Source organism: Pongo abelii, chromosome 2, assembly GCF_028885655.2.
Source record: "Pongo abelii isolate AG06213 chromosome 2, NHGRI_mPonAbe1-v2.0_pri, whole genome shotgun sequence".
Lineage (NCBI taxonomy): Eukaryota > Metazoa > Chordata > Mammalia > Primates > Hominidae > Pongo > Pongo abelii.
Window position 1 is genome coordinate 71,150,269 of NC_085928.1, and position 16,531 is coordinate 71,166,799.

The 16,531-nt window shown below is 39.5% G+C and overlaps 1 protein-coding gene and 1 long non-coding RNA gene across 6 annotated transcripts in view; one reads left to right on the plus strand and one right to left on the minus strand.

Annotated features, from left to right (window-relative positions):
• LOC129058537 (uncharacterized) overlaps positions 1–16,531 on the plus strand; it is a 278,101-nt gene that overhangs the window by 248,358 nt on the left and 13,212 nt on the right. The window contains exon 1 of one of the 2 annotated variants that reach the window (XR_008523702.2): positions 2,644–2,863. The exons of the other annotated variant lie outside the window; for it this stretch is intronic. This is a non-coding gene — a long non-coding RNA (uncharacterized LOC129058537). Of the gene's footprint in view, positions 1–2,643; positions 2,864–16,531 lie in introns of those variants that run through there. 2 annotated transcript variants of the gene reach the window in all.
• The window catches only part of GRM7 (glutamate metabotropic receptor 7), an 884,465-nt gene that overhangs the window by 101,625 nt on the left and 766,309 nt on the right, over positions 1–16,531 (minus strand).

Genomic DNA, 16,531 nt, shown 5'->3' on the forward strand with positions numbered 1-16,531 from the left:
GGAGAACAAGTAGAGTTTTTGACATTTTAGTTTAAAATTTGTGCTTATAAAATCCACAGAATTCAGAGCATGGTAACCAATTCCAGGCATGTGGGCATGTCAAAATGCAGAATTTCATCACACAAGGCACTGAGCCTTTGCTATTAATTCTCACAGAATATAAAGTGCCATAGATACTGCCCTGTCTTTCTCTTCACATCATGCTCAATAAACCCTCATTGCTATAGAACACCTGTCCCAGTAGCATGTAGCTTTACACAGATCATGCTATCTTACTTCCATGTGATCTTTCTAGCTGAAGTCATCTAGTGAGCTAAGAATGAAACTGATCATTTGCCCACCATGCTTTGGTCACCAACTATATGTAAAACCCTGTGTAGGGCATTGTGGGGGACAGGAAGATAAATTGGTGTGGAACCTTGCCCAAAAGAGGTCATTTGTTAGGCAAGGATGTCTTATAAAATATGGAAACAAAGCATTTCAGGAGTACAGGGCTGCATATATGACATGACTGAATCTCAAAAAATAAATTGAGTATAATTATACAGACACAAAAGAGTATATACTGTATGATTTCATTCATATGATGTTCAAGCACAAACAGAACTAATCTATGATGATCAAATTGGAATAATGGTTATCCGAAGATGGGTCCTGACTAGAAAGGGACATAAAAAACTTTCTGATTGATGGAAATCTATATCTTGTTGTGGGTGACAGTTACATAAGTGTACACATTTGTCAAAATGTGTCCCAAACACATTTAAGACTTGTACATTTCATTGCTTTATGACATATATAAAAATAAAATATACGTATACTGCATACATATATTACATGTATTTTTCATTAGTGATGCTACATATGTAGCATCACTAATTTAAAAAGGTAGTAGGATTTTAAAGGAAGGAGAAATTTTAGGGAAAGTTGTGAAGACTTAAAAAAGGTGATAATATTAAAATAGGCCTGGAAGAGTGAATAACACTTAACAAAGAACAGATCTATGGGAAGAAAGAAAACAAACTAGAGAGTGTTCACTGAAGGGTCAATAACTCTGCAAGCCTTGCACTTTCAGGGCAGTTGTGAAAGGAAATACTTGCAATATATTAATGGGAGAGATGGAAGGGCAGCTTGGGGAATTATACTTAGATCATGAGGTAAATGGGAGCCAGTAAATGTTTTTGGGTAAGGGAGAAGTGTGGTTGCGGCTGTGCTTGGGCAAGATGGGTCTGGCCACACTGTGTCCACAGATACTCACAGAGAGAGAGGGGAGTGACAGAAATATATTAAACTCTAGAGAGGTGCTGGAGTTTCTAAAGAAGCAAAATTGGTGCTGGACATATTGAATGATAGTGGACAAATGGGGAGATGTAACACATTTAATACACATCATGTAGGATTGTTTTCGAGTTGTCTGGATGTTGGAGGTGAGGGAGACAGAGGTGGAAGGTTTTAAGTTTGGCTGTCAAGAAGGGGTCAAGCAAATTAAGAAATACAATGGAAAATAATAACAGGTCTATGAGAGGGTGTTGGACATCCCAAATTAGAGGAAAACCTGGGAAGACAAGCACATTTTGGACACATATTCAACAGCTGGCAAAGCTGAGAAGCTCAGACCGAAAGCTTTTGGGAGATTCTGTGAAATCACCAGCTCTCTCTTCCCCTTGATTTCTCTTGACTTCCAATCCTTGACTGAGCCTTTAGATACAACTAATGCGGGGAGCACACAATAGTGGTGTCTTTTTTCCACATTGTCTTCCTTGTGCTATGATCCCTGTTGATATTATGACCATCTTTCAAACTCTTCAGGGCAATGCAAATGTTTCTTCTAAGAGCATACCCTTAAATGGCCTTCCATTTGGATTATGGCAACAGCCCAAACTCATGGCAACAGCATGCCAATTTCAGAAAAAATATGGACATATCCAAACACTAGATCCATTTTTCATTTAGAAAGAAAGGAGGTGATCTTACAGGAAGGCTTTGTTGCATTAGGGTGAGTGGGTGTGACTGACAGTAGGAATGTGGAGACCTTAGTGGGCATCCCACTTTTATTATCATCAAACTGGATCTTGAGCAATCTTTTACAGTCAATGATTTAGCTTCCTCTTTCATAAAAGGGGGATACTGATGTCTTCCTTAGAGAGTTATTTTGAGTATCAAGTAAATTAATTGATGTCAAAATGCATTGCAAACTGTGAATTACTGAGTAAAATTGAATAGTGGGTATTCTGTTTTATAATGATGCAGTCCTTGTATGTTATGGAGCTTCTACTTTCATCATTGGATGCATTCCCAGTACATTTCAAAGACAGATTAATCTTTGCAAAGATTAATTTATGATTCTGGAACTTGACCTTACCCTCCCCTCAAACACTGTGGGCCTATTAAAGGAAGTTTGGAAATAAATGAAGAAGAAGTAGATAGTTGTTGAACTCATAACCCGGGAAGATTTTCTTTCTCCTGGATTCTTATCTGGTGTCTCAATTCTCTTGGATATGCCAGAGAGAAATTATAGAAATTATATAACTTTTCTCAAGGTAATACTCAGTACCTGGACACTACTGTTCCTGTTGCGGGCAAACACAGCTTACTGAGTCTGCTGCGATCGATGTCATAATTGTCAGATCAGATTCTGTGACTGCCGCCTGTGACTAAAGAATGCCGAAGAGGCTCCTGTGGGAGAGGCTGCTCAGAAACACAGCCTGCCAGTCTGTGTCTTTGCATTTCACTGCTAATATTGCACTAGCTGTTGCTGTCATTCTTGCATCAAGTTCACATGACTCAGTGACAGGGCAACACCACTGTTCAGGTTGACCAACCTGTCACTACAGCCAGTGGTCTGCCATGAGCATGTCCCCAGGTAGGTGTGTTTGTGTAAAATGACTCCAAGTCATGTTTCAAACAGGTGTGCCTCCTCTTTACCTAACAGGGAATAGGCTCCTGCAAAGCCATGTTGGAGAGAATTTCTGTAAACCAAGTTTTATTTTTCCATTGATTTCTTCTGGAAATTTAGGAAGACTTCGTGTCTGATGGATTTTTTAAATAGAGGGTTGTGCCTGGCATCTCAGAATTGTGATCCGTCCTGAATGACAACAACAAAAACGTCATTTGTTCCTTTGACTCGATGGCTGGCTTGATGTGATTTATTCTTTTGTAAGGAAACATATGATCAAGCCACCTTCTAATACACATCATTCAGGAGTTTGGGTGCTGTTTAAAGTGAGCATGGTGGCCCATGTGTAAAGTCCCAACACTTTCTGAGGCCAACAAGGGAGGATCATTTGACCTCAAGAATTTAAAGTTATAGTGAGCTATGATTGTGCCACTGCACTCTAGCCTGGGTGACAGTATGAGACTTTGTCTCTAAAATTAAATAAGTAAATAAAAAATAAAGGGGACATGTCTGCAAATTTTCTTCTTCCTAATTGCAACATCTCCCCATGCATTTCTACCAACCACTCTTTTAAAAAATAGGGCAGAAATTTACATGCCTCAAATCATCTGGAGTATTCTCATGCCATGACCACAAAGTTAAAGGCTATTTCCATAATAAAGAGGGAAGACCATTTCAGGGTATGCTTTTTGAGGAAATAATTGCATCTTATGGAAACCACTGATGTTAGTAAACAGAATGCCTGGTATTTTTATAATTTGCCAGTAACCCTGACAGGTCTGCAACATGAGATGGGGCTTGTCATTTTGCCACCATGCAACATTGAATCTTGGGCACTGAGAGCTTTGGGCATGATCAGTTAGGGCATGAGCTGAGCTTTTTACCCAGCACTCAAAACACTACAACCCTAGGGTTCTCTCTGCATCTACACCCACTTGCTTTATGGGGAAGAATTTCATACTACAAAAGTGCCTGTGATCAGAGGATTCTCTAAAGCATCTGAACATTTCTGTCTTGAATGCCAATGATCAATTATATTTTTAAAATAAAAATTCTTGAATAAGATTTATAGGAACCTGCATGGTCTATCTCCCAAGTCACTTTCCTGATGTTGACTAATAGAACTCTCCTTATTACCTGATCCTTGGAATTTTTCTACCATGTTCTCATGGAATTATTCTCAACCAATGTTCTTGTAACTTTAGAGTGAACATGTACTCATTTTTCAAACAATGACAGTGTGTGTCCAGGCACCATTAGATGCTCAGGAAAATAAATAGGACAGAGGTCCTGTCTTCATTTAGTCTGGTTGGGGAGGATAACAAGAACAGTCATTGCTGCGTCTCCATTATCTTACAATGATTCAGGGAAAGCCTGAGACCTGGGAAGCGGGGTAAGAGAAGACATTACAAAGAAATTGAGGCTCAAATTAAATCTTCAAGAATGAGCAGAAGTTAGCCTAATGGACACAGTTTAGGCAAAAGATAAGCATGCATCAAAATGAACCACCTCTAGGTAGAATTCACCATAAACCTATTTTAAAGAAATTTCTGTTCTAAAATTGGCTAGTTTTGATAATATAACATATTTTCAAAGTGATTAATAATTTAGATGTGCTTTTTTGAAGCAAAGTAAATTAGCTTGTAAAGATTTGAAACAGCCAGCTGCAATGGCGTGCACCTGTAACCTCAGTTCTTTTGGAGGCTGAGGCAGGAGGATCACTTGAGGCCAGGAGTCTGAGACAAGCCTGGGCAACATAGTGAGACCCTATCTGTACAAAATATTCTAAAAAGTTAGCTGTTTGTGGTGGCATATATCTGTAGTCCCAGATACTCAGGAAGGTGAGGCAGGAAGATCGCTTGAGTCCCCAAGTTTGAGGTTGCAGTGAACTATGATTGTGCCACTGTACTCTAGCCTGGGCAACACAGCAAGATATTGTCCCTAAAAAATAAAATTTAAAAAAAAGATTTGCAGCCACTTTGGCTTTGGCTCAGAGAAGTGTTCGATAGAGGACTGCGGGCCTCAGATCAGTGGAACAACTCCCAACAAGGGCTGAAGTAATTATCTACTGAAGAGACTACATGCAAAGGCAGCAGGGCAGACTATAGCTTTCAGTGGACAAATGGTGAATTTCATCTTAAACAAGAATGATGGCATCATCTTGAACAGTTAATTAAAGATGCCATTTTATTAAGGAGTTAGGTTGGTTTGACAACTCCATGCTTCAAAGTTCTTAGTGAAATGGACACAGTGTTGAACATCCCTCAAGTTCTGCTTGACTTCAGCCTAAGTGTTCTTTAGTCATAGGAGAGATTTAATCCACGTTCATCTTCCAAACCCACTTTTTGAGATTTTTCAAAGTCCCATCTACTCTCTGGTAGTTATTGCCTTAAAGTTAGAAGTTCCTCGTTTCTTCCTCTTACTTTTATTCCAGGAAACTATTTATAGCTGTGCTGTTCCAGATGGCAGCCATTAGCCACATGTTGCTGTTTAAGTTTAAATTGATTAAAATTAAGTACCTCATTCTTCAGCCCCACCAATCTCACTTCAAGTGCTCAATACCTACATGAGGCTATGGCTGCTACATGAGGCAATTCAGAGAACATTTCCTTCATTACAGAAAATTCTATTGGGCAGTGCTGATCTATGTACCCCTGTGGTTAACACCACCTGTCCATATGTAAGAATAGGTTTTTGGTATCATTATTTGATGATCTTTGAGAAAGCCTTTATATCTTCTATTGGCTTTTGTGGGTAAAATATTCAAAATCTGGACAAAGTACCATAGCCTTAAAAGATCTGCAGATTTCTTTTTTCTTTTTCTTTTCTTTTCTTTTTTTTTTGAGATGGAGTCTTGCTCTGTCGCCCAGGCTGGAGTGCAGTGGCACGATCTTGGCTCACTGCAAGCTCCGCCTCCTGGGTTCATGCCATTCTCCTGCCTCAGCCTCCCGAGTAGCTCGGACTACAGGCGCACGCCGCCACACCCGGCTAATTTTTTGTATTTTTCGTACAGATGGGGTTTCACCGTGTTAGCCAGGATGGTCTCGATCTCCTGATCTCCTTGATCTCGTGATCCACCTGCCTCGGCCTCCCAAAGTGCTGGGGTTACAGGTGTGAGCTACGGAGCCCAGCCTTTTTAATTTTTTTGGGGGGGAAAAAGTGCAAAGTTGGATTTCCATCATTCAACCCTTAGTGGAAATTTGACAATGTGTTTAATGGTATATGCTTTCAGTTTGCAATGGGAAAAACACTTGTCAATGTTTTTGTTGCTGTTTGTTCAAGAAATAGGCTCCTAATTGAGTTAGAAAAGAATGAGATGATATGTGACAATTTAGTTGATCAACAAGCAGTTGGTCAGGGTAAATAGATGAGGAGTTTTGGCAAACTACTTGCTTTAGCTAACTTTACTAGGATAATATTAGTTACAGTGTTCTGAGTTCAAACTCACTTTTGAATTACTTTATCAGGCAAGTCATCCAAGCATAATTCTGAGCATGGAAAGAAGGGAAGCAGGAAATGGACATTTGGGGGAAATACCATGTGCTAAGCACAATGTTAGAATTTCCACATATAAGATTTGATTCCAGATGAAAAGAGATCTACAATGCTTTTTGAATACTAAATTAATAGAAGCATCTTGTGAACAAAAGGCAAGCATAACACACAAGATAAATTGGGATATTTCCGCTTAAACTGCTGAACAATGTCTGTTGTTATTTGTACACCCCAAGGTCAAGGATTAGAATGCAGCTAATTAAGAAAAATCCCTATTTGTTGGGATGTAATTAAGTTAATGAAAATGAGAAGTAACCAAACAAGAAAAAAAGTAAAAGATCAGCTTGAACGGATCTTGTTGACAAATCAGACATTACATACAAAGAAATTAACAGTAATGCATTGCGGGGAAGGAACATCAATGATCACTTTGGAAATTTTTGTTATTATCTTCTAATAGGCTGTTGTTCATAGCAGACAAAATGGAACCAGTTTGGCTTGGAATTAGAAGCTGCAGGAGTAGTGGAGGATAGAAGGGCTTCAGTATTTAGGGCTACCCTAATTCCAGTTTAATTCCTCCCTCCTCCTAAATACTCCTGCTTGTCCACACATACCCTGCTATGCACACCAACCCCACTGGGCTTCTTACAGTCCCAGTTTGTTCGTCTCGTTCCTATTTTCCTCTTTTGCAGCAGTGTATGTTAATGGTTAAGGTCCAGACTCTGGTAAAAAAAAAAAAGTTCCTAATTTCAAACTCTGGCTCCATCACTTGCCAGCTATGTGTTTTGGGACAAGTTACTAAACTTCTCTAGTTCCTCAGTTTCATCACTATAAAGTGAGGATAATAATACCTACCTCATTATGAGCGTGGAATGAGTTAGTATCATGACTAGTTCCTGGCACATGGTAAGTGCCTTAAGAGTGCCTACCATTATTAGCAAAATGTCCTCAGTAATGCTTGGCAGCACCTGGCCACAAATTCATGTTTTCGTCCTGTGATGATTGTAAGAATGTATGTCTCCTCTACCCTTGCACTGGCCCAGGCCATTTTTAGAGTTTTATACCCATTACATCCCAGCACCAAATATGTACCTTCTTCATAGTAAGCATCAATCCACATTTATGGATCAATGACTGCTTCGGACACATTTCATTTAGATTCTGTTTCTATCAAAAATACAATCATGTTTTCTTTTATGGTTCTTTAAAACTGGCTATCAACACTATACATTATATTAAGAAGTAAAATTATTCCATTGAAGGGATTCTTTGTTTTATGACTACTTTTTAAAGATGCACTGAAATCTTTTTTTAATGTTTAAAATAATTAAATGCAAATTTTCATTGCAAAATGCAGCTGGGAAATAGATTGTAGGATGACAGTGCTCAGGAAGACATATAGGAAGTAAAACGTGATATTTATATGTAAGAAGTTTATGCTATTGTTGTGGATAAGAACAATTAAAATAACTATATTCATAACTACCTTTTTAGGGATTTGCTCCCATCATTACAATAAGGCTTCACTCAATTTTCTGTCTTCATTAATCCATGTGTAATACATTCTATTTTGATCTTCATTTTACAGATTGGAAAACAGCCCCAAAGCAATATTCAGATGGCTCTTATCACTTTGCCACTTTGATTTTGTGTCATCAGCATTTCCTTTTAAATAATGGTATTTAAGGTTAGATTTTGCTGCACATTAATTTCCCCATATTGATGGGGCTCTTCAACATTATTCTTTATTCCTTTACTTTTTGTGTTCCCCTAAGGGTTCTTAGTACATATGCAAAGATGCAAAGCACCATCACACAAGAGACTGAGAATAATAATGGCTACTCATGCCCACTCCATTCCATTCTCACCAATATATTCTCTATACTACGGGGGAAATGTAAATCAAGTCATGTATCTTTCTTGCTTGAAATTGTCCAGTGCCTTCCCACAATACTTATGATAAAATCCACACTCCCTATCACAGTTTCTAAGGCCCTGTATGATATGACCTTCACCTGCCTCTAGCACCGCCACTTACATAGGCCTGCATTACTGTCCTGAGTGGATCAAACTCTGTCCTCCTTCAGGGCCTGTGTACTGTTCTTTCTTTGTTCTGGAACACACCTATATTCAGTTATCTTCCCTTAGGCCTCCTTTTAAATATCATCCCCTTAAAGAGATTATTTCTAACCACCTAATGTGTATTAGTTCCATTCTCTGACTCTCTCTCACCTATTTTCTTTTTTCCCTAGTGATACTTGTTATAAGTTACAGATACACACACAGACACACACATTCTGTTTGTTAGTTTCTCTGTATTACAGCCTAGCTCAACCCAGGGCAATTTTGACCTATTCTCACCCTGGGGAACATCTGGCAAAGCCTGGAGGTATTTTTAGTTGTCACACCTGGGAAACGGGGGTTGCTACCAGCATCTAGTGGGTAAAGACCTGGGATGTTGTTATATATATATCCTACAGTGCACAGGACGGTTCTCCTTCCCTCCCATTAATTATCTGGAGCAAAATGTCAATAGTGTAAAAGTTGAAAAAGCCTTGTTTATTCTATCACTTCCACCATTATACTTAAAGCTTCATGGAGGCAGGTATCTCTTCACTGGTTCCTTAAACAGCATGCATGGTTCCAGAACCTAGAAAAGAATCTACTGAATGAATGAGTGAATGGGATAAAGGAGGAAAAATATATAAAGTAAGTAACGTCCTTAACATCTCAAGGATCTCTAGGGGCCTTAGAGTCCGCCATGGCTTCCATTCCCCTGTGGTGGTCTCTGTTGAAATAAACATCCTTCTGTGCAGCTCCTGAATACTCCCTACTGCCAGGCTACTTCTACCTGAGGCACCAAGTGTCCCTCTGTTGGAATCTTTATCTTTTACAAAGATTTGCAGCAGAAACAGGCTTCCCCTAAAGTGAAACTGCAGGGCATAAAGAGAAAGTACAAAGAGCCTAGCTGGCTGACTGCCCACTGGTGGTCTGGAGCAGCAGTGTCACTGGAAGGGTGATTGCACTCCTGCTGTCTGGTCTCCACAGCTGAAATGACAAATGTTCTCTGACCCTGCGGCCAGAGTGTTTGGCAAGCAGTCTGCTAGGAATCAGAACACAGATCCAGAGAGGACTGAAGTGATGGCTTCACAGTTATTTTCTTTTGTTAACATCCAAGGGTTACAGTGATAATTATAGTTGGCACTTTTAAAAAGGTCACATCATTATTCAAAAAATTCATCCTGTATTCATTGGCCTTAACAGCAATGCAGATTACCAGACACAAATTTAAACTATGTAACATCCACCAAATTCCTCTGAATGCTGACTAATGCTCATTTTGTACCTCCTTCCTGGGGGTCAACTGTTTTCTCCCAAATCCATTTGTCTATGATCTAGAGAAGTGTGTCACATGCTTAACTGTTTTTGAGACAGTGTCATGCTGTCCTCTGATAAAGAGATTACTTGGCTTTGCTGATAACCTTAAATGCTCTCATGGGAAACAGAGGCAGGATGAAGTCACCTTCTAATGGGTCCTCAGGACAAGCCAAACCTGTCTTCCCCATTCCAAGTGATTTCCTAAAGCCCAAGTGAGAGCAAACCTTTTGGGGTAGTAGCAGTCGCTTTCCCCTTGTTGTCTTTCCTCTGATCAAGGAAGAGGTGAGTCTGGCAGGGATGACAACGTGAGGGTTGAGCTCAACAGAGATACAGGTCACCACTGACACCTGAACTGACAATCACAGTCATTTGTACATTTGCACAACATTGTTGCCAGGTGTTGAAAATACTGTGACAGCTGGGATGATTCTTTTGTCATGCTTGTTTGCGTCTAATCAGACAACTCAGGGAAGATTCCTTAGCTTGATAGAATGGGTAGAAATTCTTCTTCTATCCTGTAGTCTGTCTCCTAGGGGGCCTTCTTTCATGAGTACCCCACCACCACCACCATCCCCAGCCCAAATTATTTAACCTTGAGCTTGGAAATCATTCTCGTCATCTGAAGTTTTAATAAAAAATATATGCAGAGTATCAAACTTATGTATGGCTGAGAGCCTCAGGCTAAATTTTAGGTGTCGGATTTTACTAACAATGTAACTTGCTTTAAATACCACCTCGTCTCCAATTCTGAAGAGAGCCTAGTGATTAATTCAAATTAAACTACTCCAAAGCCAAAGTGGTATGTGTTACAAAATATGAAAGCAAGCTGGCTGAAAAATTTTAATTTTCCCTACTTATTAGCTATCTGTTCTGGGAATAAATCGAAGGTGCTAATTTCCTGGGTTTCAAATCTATTTTTAAATGTACTAGGCTGAGAGAGTTAAAAAAACTTGGAATGTAAAACAAGTTTCTTATCTTTGAAACAAAATTAAGAAACTTGGTTACATTTTCAGATTTGTGCTTGCTTTTAAGATACTGTTTTAGATTTTAGATGGCAAGCTCTGGCTACCTGGTCCATATGATACTTAGCATAAGGCAGTGCTTAAAGCTTGGTATCAAATTGCTATGGATGAAGTTGTCCCCATACCATTTGTATGAGGCAGCTCTAACCCCCAATGCAAGTATATTTGAACATAGAGCCTATAAGGGGATAAATGGGGTCAAAAGTGTAGGGCCCTGATCCAATATGGTTGGTGTCCATATAAGAAAAGGAAGAGATACCAGAGTGCTCTCTCTTTCTGCACTGGGGAAAGGTCATGTGAGGACATAGTGAGAAGGCAGCTATTTGCAAGCCAGGAGGAGAGTCCTCACCAGAAACCAACCCTGCTGGCATCCTCATTTTGAGCTTCCAGCCTCCAAAAGTGTAAGAAAAAAAAAATGCCTACTGTTTAAGCCATCCAGTCTGTGATATTTTGCTATGTCAGCCTGAGCTGACTAATATACAACTCTACCTACCTCTTTGCTTTGGTTATATAGTACTGTCTATTACAGTAAAATCTCATGTATATGATCATTTTCTTGGGCAATTTAATCAATCAGGAAAACCCAATATTAAATGATGAATACAGCTATCCCAAAGCCCATGCATTTTAAGCTGTAGCAGTCAAGTTATCTCCTTTTTTTTAACAGAGCCTTCATAGATAATATTACCTGTTAGGCTATTAGAATTATTGTGTCTTTTCTAGATTATTGCAAAGTTTGAGGATGGGGTAGGTAGAGATTTTCAATATGTATCCTCATGCATCTTCTAACCAGGACAGCAGTAGAGAGTGAGCAAAAACAATGAGTGCCACCTAAGGCCAGTGATCCACAGGGCCAATTGTGATACACAGCTAAGAAGTCATTGTGCAGTGTTACCTCTGCATTTTCCTGGAGGTGAGCAGTCTTATGTTCAAATACCAATACGGCTGCTGAGACCTGGGCCAAGTGCTGGGAGCTCACTAGCATTGCTATCACTTCTTATCCGTCCACTGCAAACAGTGCCCCTCTCTCAACTCTCACCTATTCTCGGAGATGAATCTCAAATGCCTCCTCATCTAGGAAGGCTTTTTGGACTCTCAAACCTGAGTTAGACATAGAATTATTGAATTGGAAGTAACCTTAGGGATTTCTGGCCCAAATCATATTATTTTACAATGAAGAAACAAAGATAAGTGATGATGTTGGCAATATAATATAGAACCAGGACTCACAGTTCAACATGTTCTTTCTCTCAATACATTGAAATATTTACATCCAAAATAGTTTTAAATATGTAACTGAGAGAAGGCAGGAGACTAGTTTGCAATGATTGCTAAGTAAGTTCCGGGCACTGAGGATACAGAGATGAATGAGAAATGGTTCCAGTTCTTTCTGGAGTCGTGACCTGGGCAAGCTGTGAAATATAATGAAGGCTGTTAGAACAAAGATTTTACCTGAGGACAGTGCTGCATTCCCCAGGCTGGGCACACAGTAGGCCCTCAGGAAAAGTGTGTCAAATCAATTAGCTACTATTAATAATATAATTAAAGTGTGTGCTACCTATTTTAAGTGGAAGAAAAGAAGACTCTAAGTATCTTTATTTCTAAGAAGAAAATGCCTCAAGTTTTTAAAAGATTTTGAGAGCTGTGCTTTGAAGTTCAAAGTAAATGGTAAATTATTTTGTCTGTGAAGAGGAAAGGGGCATGAGTTTGCACGAGTGGCAGGGGATGGAATGTCCCAGGCTGATTTGTCTCTCTTGTCTCTCACACAATTCATATGTTGAAGTCCTAACCCCTAGTACCTCACCAGAATGCCATTGTATTTGGTGACTGAAACTTTAAAAAGGTAATTGAGTTAAAGTCACTAGGCTGGGCCCTCATCTAATATAACTGGTAGCCTTATAAAACGAAATTTGGACGCAGATACACATAGGAGAAAGACCACCTAAAAACACAGGTGGAGGCAGCCATCTGCAAGCCAAGGAGAGAAGCCTCAGAAGAAACCAATTCTGCTAACACCTAGATCTCAGACTACCAGCTTCCAGAACTGTGAGCAAAGAAATTTCTGTTTCCACCACCCAGTTCATAATACTTTGTGAAGGCAGCCCTAGCAAACTAATATAACAAGGAAAATATACTTTGAGATTCAAGTTCAAGTGTTTTCCAGTGAACTACAGTAAGCTTTCAACTCTGGCTAGTTGAGAGTTCGTGGTTTTAATACCATGCGAATGTCTGTCATGCTGACCTTTCTGCACCTACAGAGGAAAATTTCTTACCATTTTCTAGGAATATGAAATGTTACTATTTCATATAAGAATCATCATTTCTGAAAATTTCTAACTTTAACAAGCTAATGAGAACCTCTGAAACAGGGGACATGATCTCTCTTCTACATCTGCAGAAAGATAGAGTGCTAATTTGTACTCCAGGTAACATTTTTGAGATGAATTTGCCACCTAAGTCATGAGCATGATCTCAAACATGTGCTGATCAATAAGAGGAGAAATAAAAATCACAAAGTTTCTTCTTTTTTTTGTATTTGTAAACTCAAAGTGATTTAAAAAACACATTGCTTTATAGCTCTTCCAATCTCTGTTTGCATTTTATTTGGTTTGGACCACAATACTTTGAGTTGGAAGGAAAAATTTCCCATGTATAGATGTGGAAGCTGAGACCCAAAGCTCAACAGCCTGATTATGGCTGAATTAAGGCTTCGGTCCAGTGATATTTCTTTTCTACCCAACAATCAGCCCTTTTAAGGTGGCCAAAAGAAGGCAATATAGTCATTATGTAAATGTTTCTAGAAAATGAAAAAAAAAAGAGGTGCTCATGTAGGCTTTTGGACCTGGGCTATTGCAAACATTAATAATGTTCGGTCTTGACATGACAAAATATTTGATCTTTTTTACGGGTTGAATTGTGTTGCCCCAAATTCATATTTTAAAGTCCTAACCCCTCGTGCTACAGAATGTGACCTTATTTATAAATAGGGACATTGAATATGTAATTGGTTAAAATGAGATGATTAGGGTGGTCCTCTAATCCAATATGGCTAGTATCCTTATACAAAGGAAAAATTTGGACACATACAGAAGGATCACCACTATGTAATGGCAGATGTTAGAGTCATGCTTTTCATAAGAAACACCAAGCATTGCTGTCTGCAGCTTGGCAGAGGCATGGCACATGCTCTTTTTCACAGCTCTCAGAAGGAGCCAACCCTGCTGACACCTGAATTTCAGACTTCCAGCCTCCAGAACTGTGAGACAATACGTTTCTGTTGTTTATGTCACCCAGCTTGTGGTATTTTGCCACAGTAGCCCTAGCAAATGAATACAGTCTTTACAGAGGATGCCTACATGGTGATTTCAGAGCCTACAGAGAATTGTCCAGCCTGTGACCAAGTAACTCTAGTTGCCTTCTGACGTTTCATGTTAGAAAGTTTAATGTATCTACTTACTCCATAGAACTGCTATTTCTAGAATGGCTAGCTTCTACCCAGTAGCAATTAGTAAGCCACATTGTCAAAGTGAAGTTCTGGGAGGGAGGAACGTGGGCTCAGGCTGGATGACCCTCAGAGTAGGAAGTGCTGCCTGCAGGAACCAGTTTCTGATATACTGTCTTTACCTTTTGCAGTCTGGCCTCTGGACATACTAATGTGCTAAATCAGCTCCCCCTCTCCCAGAAAAATGGCTCTCTGATGCCTAAGAACATGCTTCCCATGTTTTTGAAGCAGTTCCTTTCTCAGCTATAAGGACAATCTGTAACTTGAATGTTTTCTCCTTTCTTGGCTCAATGGTTGTTCTCTTTTAATTCTGAGTACTTTCTCACCCTTTTCTGTACTTTCTCCCTTTGCTGATATCTTCAGCAAAATGCCTTGATACAAATGCCCTTCTCCAGCCATTGCCTGTCTTTAGCAGTCCTACCTCTGAACTGCACATGATACATTTCTACTTGGATATCTCATCATCACTGCAACCTACACCTATTAAAGCCAGGCTGTGCGGAAGTCAGAGCAGAAGCAGACAGGGAATATTTTTCTGTCCCTGATTTTTTTTAAAATTTATTTATTTTAGAGGCAGGTCTTGCTCTGTCATCCAGGCTGGAATACAATAGCACCATCACAGCTTACTGCAGCTTCCAATTCCTGGGCTCAAGGGATCCTCCTGCCTCAGCCTCCCACGTAGCTAGGATTACAGATGGGTGCCACCATGCCCAGCCAATGTCCCTGTTTTTTGACCTCATGAGTTGGGAAATTCTTAGCAAACCACTTCTGAGACTCAATTTTCCCATCTATGCAATAAGCAAATAGTGTATAAGGGCTTGTAAAATTTTTTCATTAAAAAAATATATCCCCTATACGAGTTGCTTGCTTTTTGTTAGCATTTCACCATTTTTTCTTGCCCTCTAGACTGTGAACTTTAAATTCTTCCCATTCCTGCTTCCTCAAGCGAATCTTGTTTGTTACTGCTTTGAAAGGCCCTTTGCATGCATTGGCCTCAACATTCCAAATGCACCACCGCATTGCTGGCCTCAGTACAATATGACAGCTTCTACCAGAGGCTTCTCAAGAGTTTCTTTCCTTGATTCCATTGCCAGCGATCTAAGGGGCCAATTGTGATACACAGCTAAGCAGTCATTGCATAGTGTGAATATTGCCTCTGCATTTTCCTGGAGGTGAGAAGTCTTGGGTTCAAATACCAACGCGGCTGCTGAGACCTGGATCAAGTTCTGGAAGCACATTAGCATTGCTATCACTTCTTATCCTTTCACTGCCAACAGTGCCCCTCTCCCAACTCTCACTTATTCTTGGAGATGACTCTCAAATGCCACCTCCTCCAGGAAGGCTTGATATGTGTAAACAGCTCTTTCTAAAGCTTTGCTTTCCTTTCCTGCTCAAATCCTTCTCATGTTTCCAACCAGGTAACGTCTAACATTTGAAAAGACACAGAGGAACAGCCAGAAGCCGGGAGATTAACACTAAGCTCACCTACAGTAAAATTTCTAAGATAAACTAATGTTTATTGAACCCCTAACATGCTTCATACCCTGATTTAGGCACTTCCCATATATTATTGAATTCTCATAACAACTCAGAGATGGTAGATTTTATCAGAGTTATGACAGAAAATTATGATAACTAAATTTGTAGAATTCATAATCTGTTCTAGCATGTACCATTACATTATAATTTTGTAGCGTATGGGAAGTGTTGTGCATCCTGGAAGCAATATATGGGTTTTGTAAAAGTATTGGAAATTCCTGTATTATCAGGTACTTGATTATTTATATCTATGTATAATTACGTAGTTAATGCAAAGTCAAATGTAAGTGACCTGTAGTTTTGGAGTTTCTCAGTATGTTGGAGGTGCAATTATGGTTTTCTCTGTAGAATCCTACTTCAAATCCTTAACCCCTGATGTCCACATGGCATCCCTCATGCTAAGATAGCATCTGTTTGGAGAGGCCTTCCCAACTCCATGTATGAAACTGTAACCACCCCACTCTGATCCTCCAACCTGGTTTATTTTTCTTCATAACAGTCATCAGCTTACCTTCTACATCATATTTTGAATGTAACCTCTAACACTATTGACTTTGGTTAATTTTTATATCTAATTCTCAAAACAACCTTATCAGATAGAAATTAGTTCCTCTATATCATAGAGGGCCTAAGTTCAAAGGGTTTTAGTGACTCGTGCCGATTCTGAGCTCAGTCTGATAAACTAGGCCACAGATGCTT